Source organism: Prionailurus bengalensis, chromosome C1 (genome assembly GCF_016509475.1).
Source record: "Prionailurus bengalensis isolate Pbe53 chromosome C1, Fcat_Pben_1.1_paternal_pri, whole genome shotgun sequence".
Taxonomy (NCBI): domain Eukaryota; kingdom Metazoa; phylum Chordata; class Mammalia; order Carnivora; family Felidae; genus Prionailurus; species Prionailurus bengalensis.
The window spans coordinates 36,234,145-36,243,718 of NC_057345.1; the positions used below are offsets into that span (position 1 = coordinate 36,234,145).

At 38.7% G+C, this 9,574-nt stretch overlaps 1 pseudogene; it reads right to left on the minus strand.

Moving 5' to 3' along the window:
* Positions 1-7,675: 7,675 nt before the first annotated feature.
* Positions 7,676-8,177, minus strand: LOC122479584 (annotated as a pseudogene).
* Positions 8,178-9,574: the final 1,397 nt, after the last annotated feature.

Here is a 9,574-nt window from a genome sequence, read left to right on the forward strand (position 1 = left end):
CAAGAAAGGCTAGGAGAACTATCTGATCACAATGCAAGCCTGATCCAGAGTGCGCAAAAGAAGGAGAAAGGTTCTATTCCTTGAATTCTAGGAAGTCTAAAGAAAGATCAACAGGCAAGGATTTTGGGAATCTTTGAGCTAAAACTGACCTTCAGAGAAACTTTTGCAATGGACCTGCCTTAATATTCCCAGTCATTGTCTGGGAATAGACCATTGAAATGTAGCATTGGTTCAAATAGGATGATGAATTTCTGGACCCAGCAGGTAATGCCCTTGATCAGTTATGGTTCCTGAAGTTGAAAGTCTGCCAGGCACATTCAGATGGCATTGGAAGTATAAAGTCATGCAGCCTACCACAATCAAGATATAAATTATTTCCATTACTCCATAAAGTAACGTCACTTTTGAGGACTTATTTTCTAACCACAATATTTTCATTATCTTCAAAGACCTTCTGCAATTTGCTTGGTAAACTTTTAGGATCAAATATCATTGTCAATCTTAACAGCTTAATATATGGCTTCCATTAATAACTGAATTCATGGGACACCTGGGTGGCTCAGTCAGTTAAGCATCTGACCTCAGCTCAGGTCATGATCTTGCAGTTCCTGAGTTGAGGCCTCGCATTGGGCTCTGTGCTGACGGCTCAGAGCCTGGAGCCTGCTTCAGATTCTATGTCTCCCCCTTTCTCTGCCCCTCCCCCACTTGCGCGTGCACTCTCTCTCTCTCTCAAAAAATAAAAACTAAAAGAAAAAAAATTTTAAATAAAAAACTGAATTCATCATGCCAAAGAGAGAACTTTCCACTCCCAGTGGGCAGTTCAAGGATCAGAATCTTTGGGGCACCTGGCTGGCTCAGTTAGTAGAGCATGCCACTCTTGATCTCAGGGTAGCAAGTTTTAAGCCCCATGTTGGGCCTAGAGCTTACTTAAAAATAAATAACAGACAAATAAATAACAAAATAAATAAAATTTAAAAATAAAAAGAGAAGTGCAGTTGTGAGCCATTATCAGCCAATACCCATATCAGCCTAGTAAAGAAGATCTGGGCAGGACATCTACTATGCCCAATATTACATTCAACTGTCACAAAGAGTTACCAATTCTATTATCTTTTTTTTAATGTTTTATTTATTTTTGACACAGAGAGAGAGAGAGAGAGTGCAAGCCGGGGAGGAGCAAAGAAAGAGGGAGACACAGAATCTGAAGCAGGCTCCAGGCTCTGAGCCACAGAGCCAGCCCTACATGAGTCTGGAACTCATGAACTGCAAGATCATGACCTGAGCCCAAGTCCAACACTTAACCAACTGAGCCACCCAGGAGCCCCTCTAAAAAAATTTTTTTTAAGTTTATTTATTTATTTTGAGAGAGAGAGTGAGCAGGGGAAGGGCAGAGAGAGAGGGAGAGGAACAGAATCCCAAGCAGGCTCCATACTGTCAGCATGGAGCTCGATGTGGAACTCTGACTTATAAACTGTGAGATCATGACCTGAGCCTACCTAAGTCAAGAGTAGGATGCTTAACCCCTTAACTGACTGAGCCATCCAGGCGTCCCGTATCTATCCTATTGTCTTAACATCTCTTGTTATTCTGATTACCACTGGGTAGTTCCTACACTGCTAAATCACTTTTTGCCTGGAAAACTGCAAGCCATCATCATTTCTCAACTAGATTGTCACAATAGCATCCTAACCAGTCTTCCTGCTTTAGACCTTGCTCTACTCCAATCCATTTAAAATGTAAGGTGACCAGGGGCACCTGGGTGGCTCAGTCGGTTGAGCATCCGACTTCGTCTTGGGTCATGATCTTGAACTCTGTAAGTTCGAGCCCTGCATTGGGCTCTGTGCTGACAGCTCAGAGCCTGGAGCCTGCTTCAAATTCTGTGTCTCCCTCTCTCTCTGCCCCTCCCCCACTCATGCTCTGTCTCTCTCTGTCAAAAATAAATAAACATAAAAAAAATTATTATAAAATGTAAGGTGACCTTTCATGATAAAAACACAGAACAAACTGGGAATAGAAGGGAGCTCCACCTATCTTATAAAGGGCATCTACAAACACCCCACAACTAACACTACACTTGATAGTGAAAGACTGAATAATTTTCCCCCAAGATCAGGAACAAGATGAAGTACATGCTCTCACCACTTTTATTCAATATTGTACTTGATGTTTAGCCAGGGCAATTAAAAAAAAAGAAATTAAAAAAGCATTCAGATTAGATGAAAAATTTAATTTTTTAAAAAAGTTTATTTATTTTTGAAAGAGAGAGAGAGCACACAATATCAAGCAGGGGAAGGGCAGAGAGAGAGGGAAAGAGAATCCCAAGCAGGCTCTGAGCTGTCAGCACAGAGCCTGATGTGGGGCTTGAACTCACGAACCACGAGACATGATCTGAGCCGAAACCAAGAGTTGGACGCTTAACTGACTAAGCCACCCAGGCGCCCCAAGAAATAAAAGTTTTAATGTGCAGTGATTTGATCTTGTGTAGAAAATCCTACAGAATACATACACACACAGAATTAATCATTGAATTTAGCAAGGTTACAGATATATCAATATACAAAAATCAATTGTATTTCCATACACTGCAAATGGGCAATCTTAAAATAAAACTAAGAAGACAATTTCAGGGGTGCCTGGGTGGCTCAGTCGGTTGAGTGTCCAACTCTTGACTTTGGCTCAGGTCATGATCTCTCAGTTCATGGGTTTGGGTCCTGCATCAGGCTCTGCGCTGATAGTGCAGAGTCTGCTTGGGTTTCTGTCTCCCTCTCTGTCTGCTCCTCTCCCACTTGTTCTCTATCTCTCTCTCAAAAAATAAATAAAAATACAAAAAATAAAAATAAAAAAAGGAGACAATTCCATTTACAATAGCATCAAAAATAATAAAATACTTAGGAATAAGTTTAACAGAAGAAGTATAAGAATTGTAACTAAAAAACTATAAAACATGGTTGAAGGAAATTAAGAGAACTAAATAAATGAAAAGACATCCTGTGTTCGTGTATCAAAAACTTAATATTGTTAAGATGACAACACTTCCTAAACTTAGATTCAGTGCAACTCCTATCAAAAAATCAGCTGGTTTCTTTGCAGAAATTGAGAAGCTGAGCCTAAATTCAATTGGAATTCAAGGGGCCCAGAATAGCCAAACCATTTTTTAAAAAGAAGTACAAAGTTGGAAGACTCTCACTTTCCAATTTCAGAACTTAATACAAAGCTACTATAATCAAGACAGCATGATTCTAGCATAAGTTTAGACATATAGATAAGTGAATAGAATTGAGAATCCAAAAATAAACCTTCATATCTATTGTCAATCGATTTTCAACAGAGATGCTAAGATGATTCAAAGGGGAAGGAAGAGTCTTTTCAACAACTGGTGCTGGAGCAACTGAATATCTACATGCAAAAGAATGGTGGACCTCTCCCTCATATCATATGTAAAAATTATCTCAAAATAGATCAAAGATGTAAATATAAGTGCCAAACCATGACATCATAGAAGAAAATGTAGGCATAAAGTTTTGTGACTTCGGGTTAGGTAAAGACTTCTTAGATACATACCAAAGCACAAGTGACAAAAAGAAAAAAATATATAAAGTGGACTTCATCAAAAATAAAAACTTTAAAAAAAAGAGAGGTTAGAGTGGGAGAGAGCCAAAGCATAAGAGACTCTTAAAAACTGAGAACAAACTGAGGGCTGATGGGGGGTGGGAGGGAGGGGAGGGTAGGTGATGGGTATTGAAGAGGGCATCTTTTGGGATGAGCACTGGGTGTTGTATGGAAACCAATTTGACAATAAATTTCATATGTTAAAAAAAATAAAAAAAATAAAAAAAACCTTTTGTGCTTCAAAGGACACCTTTAAGAAAGTAAAAAGACCGGGCGCCTGGGTGGCTCAGTCGGTTAAGCGTCTGATTTTGGCTCAGGTCATGATCTCACAGCTCATGAGTTTGAGCCCCGCTCAGGCTCTGTGCTGACAGCTCAGAGCCTGGAGCCTGCTTAGGATTCTGTGTCTCCCTCTCTCTCTGCCCCTACCCTGTTTGCACTCTGTCTCTCATAAATAAACATTTAAAAAATCTAAAAAGAAAAAAAAAGAAAGTGAAAAGACAACCAAAGAATGCAAGAAAATTTGTGCAAATCACACATCTGATATGAGACTCATATCCAGGATACATAAAGAACTCTTACAACTCAAAAATAAAAAGACAACCCAATTCAAAAATAGGCAAAAGTCCAGTCATAAATCATGTCAATGATATCTGTCTTTAATATAAGGTGACAAAAATGACATTTTACACCTGTGATATTCCTTCTCAAAACCTACAACCCCAGTCTAATAATGAAAAACACATCAGAGAAATTCCAGTGAGGCAGATCCTACAAAAACCTGACCAGTACTACTCAAAACTGTTAAGGTCATCAAACACAATGAAAGTCTGAGCAGCTATCACAGCCTAAGAACACATGACAACAAAATATAATATGGTATTCTGGGTGATACCCTAGAACAGAAAGGTAAAAACTTAGGTAAAAACAAAGAAAATCTGAAAAAACTATGGAATAAATATATAATAGTAATATATCAATATTGAATCATCACATACACATATATCATACTAATGTAAGATGTTAATAATAGGGGAAATTAAGTGCTGGGTAGATGGAAACTCTGTGCTCTCTTCTCAATTTTTGTATAGCTCTAAATCAGTTCTAAAACTCTAAAAAATAAAATCTATTTTCTTTAATGAGCAAAGGATTTGATTTTACATTCCCCAAAGACTATATAGAAATGGTCAATAAGCATGTGAAAAGATGCTCAACATCATTAGTCATTAGGGAAATGCATATCAAAACTACAATAAAATTGGGTGCCTGGTGGCTCAGTCGGTTAAGCGTCCGACTTCAGCTCAGGTCATGATCTCGCAGTCTGTGAGTTCGAGCCCCGCGTCGGGCTCTGTGCTAACAGCTCAGAGCCTGGAGCCTGTTTCAGATTCTGTGTCTCCCTCTCTCTGACCCTCCCCCATTCATGCTCTGTCTCTCTCTGTCTCAAAAATAAATAAACGTTAAAAAAAATTTAAAAAAAAACTACAATAAAATTAATACACTCACTACGACGGCTAAAATAAAAAAGACAGACAATAGCAACTGTTGATAAGTTTAAGAAATTGAAACCCTCAATTATTGCCGGTGGGATTGTAAAATAGTGCAACTACTGTGGGAAACGGTTTTGCCATTCCTCTAAAGGTTAAACACAGAGTTACCATGTGACCTTACAATTTCTCTCCTAAGTATATACCCAAGAGAAATGAAAACATATATCCGTACAAAAACTTGTACAAGAATGGTCACAGCAGTATTATTCAAGTAGCCACCAAGTGGAAACAACCCAAATGGCCATCAACTGATGAATGCATAAACAAAACATAGTGTATCTCTATACAATGGAATATGACTTGGCAATAAAAGAGAATGAAGTACTGAGATATGCTACAACACAGATGAACCTTGAAAACACTATGTTAAGTGACAGAAGCCAGTCACAAAAGACCACATATTCTCTCATCCCATGTATATGAAATGTTTAGTATAGGCATATCCATGAAGATAAAAATTAGATTTGTGATTACCAGGAGCTGAGGCGAGGGCATAAGAAAGGGATGATTGATCATTTCAGGATACATTTCAGGATAATGAAAATGTTTTAAAATTAAGTAATGGTGATTGTTGTACAACTGTGTAAATATATTAAAAACCACTGAGTTGTATACTATCCAAGGACAAATTTTATGACATGTAAATTATATCTTCATAAAGCTCTTTTAAAAAGATTACATCATTCCTGTGCTCAGAACTCCTCAGTGGCTTTTCATATTAGTTAGAGCAAAAGTCAAAGTCTTTAATTGGCCAAAAGATCCTGTAAGATCTGCCTCTCCATTTGACCTCATTTATAGTTCTCCCCTGCATTTACTGTTTTAGCTTCTCTGGCTTCCTTACTGTTCTTCCACACTGTAGGCACAGTCCTGTTTGGGGGTTGTATTTGGCTGGATCATTCTTCCCCAGTATATCCTCATGGCTTATCCCTTCAGGTCTTTTTCAGATTCACATTCTCAGTGAAGCCATCCTGATTTCCCTATTTAAAATTACAGTATAACACCTCTCCCAGAACTCTCTTTCCCAGTCTTCACCTATATTTTTCTCCATAGCATTTATTTCCATTTGACATACTATAAATATTATGTATTTATGTGTCTATTGACTGTCTTTCCTCATCCAAGCATAAACTCTATGAAAGCAGGTATTTTTCTGTATTTTGTCATTCCTATATTTTCAGTACATAGAACAGTGGTTGGTACATGGGAGATGTTCAATGTTTATTGAATGAATGAGTGAATGAATGAATAACATTTTACTCTTTCTGCCTCAAGTTTATCCCTGCTGCAATTCATCTCCACCTGCAAATCAGAGTGATCTTCCTACACGTGGGAATATCACCCTTTCTCAAATTCCTTTATTGGTTTCCTATTATGTTCAAGAAGAAGTATAATGAAATATTGAAGAATACAAGCCAGAGTCAGAGTGCCTTGGTTCAAAGCAATTTGCCTTTGGGCAAGGTTATTTAACCTTGTTGGTAAAATAGGAATAATTAGAGTGCCTTTCTTTTAGAGTTGTGGTAGTGATTAGATAATCTTATACATGCAAGTTTGCCTACATAATTGCCAAACCCATTGTTTCATTAGAGGTTGCAAAATGTTGACTTTTAAAATTCTGTCACTTCCTTACCATTCATTAGCAATGATTCTTCTAAAATTTTTTAATGTTTATTTATTTTTGAGAGAAAGACACAGACAGAGCTCAAATAGGGGAGGAGCAGAGAGAGAAGGAGACCCAGAATCCGAAGCAGGCTCCAGGCTCTGAGCTGTCAGCACAGAGCCCAGCACAGGGCTTGAACTCACGAATGAACTTGTGACCTGAGCTGAAGTTGGCCATGTAACTGACTGAGCCACCCAGGTGCCCCTAGTAATGATTCTTCTATAAATAACTTTCCCACACTATCTTTAAGTATAGTCTATACAGTAAAGACAGGACAGGAGTTTTGTTTTGTTTTAAAATTTTTACTTATTTATTTTGAGAAAGAGAGAAAGCGTGAGCCAGGGAGGGGCAGAGAGAGAAGCCAGAGCAAGAATCCCAAATAGGATCCACACTGTCAGCTGAGAGCTGGATGTGGGGCTTGAACTCATGAACTATGAGATCATGACCTGAGCCAAAGTCACACTTAACCTACTGAGTGCCCCAAGACAGGATAGAAGTGTGATGCTTACTGTTAATTATCAATTTTCAGAGTAATGATTCAGTGCCCTAGCAACTTCCAAAGGTAACTAAAGAATACATTTTAGTATTCAAATCATTGCAGTCATTATTCTTATTGATATTCAAATTATTCCATCTTTGGTAAGTTGGGATCCCTTTCTAGTTGGCTCCTGTATGATTTTTTTTTATAGCACAACTTACATATTTTAAATGGACAAAAAATTAGTATCGTTCACAGTATCTTAAGATAAATTGCCTTTAAATGGGAGCTTCCTTTCCAGTACTTTGAGGTCTACAAGACGTATCTAGAAAATTTACTACTGTGAAAAAAAAATGAAGACTGCTTAAATCAAATGGGAGGGGGTAGGGGGAGGACCTGTGGTTTTTCTTTTTGATTAATTGTTGTAACACTGTCCTTCGGGCGGCTGAGGGAGTTTCATGTTTTCTTTAGACATCATTAGGCTCCTGAGCTCTTGCAGGACAACTTTGATGCTGTATGAATTCTGCCATTTTGCTAGCACTGATATAGCTCTTAGGTCCACCACTCCATTAGAACTATTAACTCCATTCATATTAATTTTTGTTACAAATCTTACAAAGTGGGGTGCTTCTGGGTATTTAGGGCCACATTCTATTTTAAGGCTGTATATTCAGTTTTTGTAAATTGTTCTTGGAAGCCCAATTATCATTCCTGTCCATCTTGTAAGTGTCATGTCTTCGTCACCTTCTAGACCCCAGCTAACTGTGCCATCTCCTACTCCTTTCTGGCCTTCTTCCAGTTCTTCCAACAGTCGAAAATTGCAAGGGACTTTTACTCCCGAGCCCGTGGTGGCTGTCATCTTGCATTGCTGTCGCTTCTGTATGATTTTAACACAACACCAGTAGTCTTTGATACCTTCCTTGCTTTCAGGCACAAGATACTTCAGACTCATCTTAACATTTATTTCTTTTTTTAATTTTTTTTATATATGAAATTTATTGTCAAATTGGTTTCCATACAACACCCAGTGCTCATCCCAAAAGGTGCCCTCCTCAATACCCATCACCCACCCTCTCCTCCCTCCCACACCCCATCAACCCTCAGTTTGTTCTCAGTTTTTAACAGTCTCTTATGCTTTGGCTGTCTCCCACTCTAACCTCTTTTTTTTTTTTTTCCTTCCCCTCCCCCATGGGTTCCTGTTAAGTTTCTCAGGATCCACATAAGAGTGAAACCATATGGTATCTGTCTTTCTCTGTATGGCTTATTTCACTTAGCATCACACTCTCCAGTTCCATCCACGTTGCTACAAAAGGCCATATTTCATTCTTTCTCATTCCCACATAGTACTCCATTGTGTATATAAACCACAATTTCTTTATCCATTCATCAGTTGATGGACATTTAGGCTCTTTCCATAATTTGGCTATTGTTGAGAGTGCTGCTATAAACATTGGGGTACAAGTGCCCCTATGCATCAGTACTCCTGTATCCCTTGGGTAAATTCCTACCAGTGCTATTGCTGGGTCATAGGGTAGGTCTATTTTTAATTTTCTGAGGAACCTCCACACTGCTTTCCAGAGTGGCTGCACCAGTTTGCATTCCCACCAACAGTGCAAGAGGGTTCCCGTTTCTCCACATCCTCGCCAGCATCTATAGTCTCCTGATTTGTTCATTTTGGCCACTCTGACTGGCGTGAGGTGATACCTGAGTGTGGTTTTGATTTGTATTTCCCTGATAAGGAACGACGCTAAACATCTTTTCGTGTGCCTGTTGGCCATCCGGATGTCTTCTTTAGAGAAGTGTCTATTCATGTTTTCTGCCCATTTCTTCACTGGGTTATTTGTTTTTCGGGTGTGGAGTTTGGTGAGCTCTTTATAGATTTTGGATACTAGCCCTTTGTCCGATATATCATTTGCGAATATCTTTTCCCATTCCGTTGGTTGCCTTTTAGTTTTGTTGGTTGTTTTCTTTGCTGTGCAGAAGCTTTTTATCTTCATAAGGTCCCAGTAATTCACTTTTGCTTTTAATTCCCTTGCCTTTGGGGATGTGTCGAGTAAGAGATTGCTACGGCTGAGGTCAGAGAGGTCTTTTCCTGCTTTCTCCTCTAAGGTTTTGATGGTTTCCTGTCTCACATTCAGGTCCTTTATCCATTTTGAGTTTGTTTTTGTGAATGGTGTGAGAAAGTGGTCTAGTTTCAACCTTCTGCATGTTGCTGTCCAGTTCTCCCAGCACCATTTGTTCAAGAGACTGTCTTTTTTCCATTGGATATTCTTTCCTGCTTTGTCA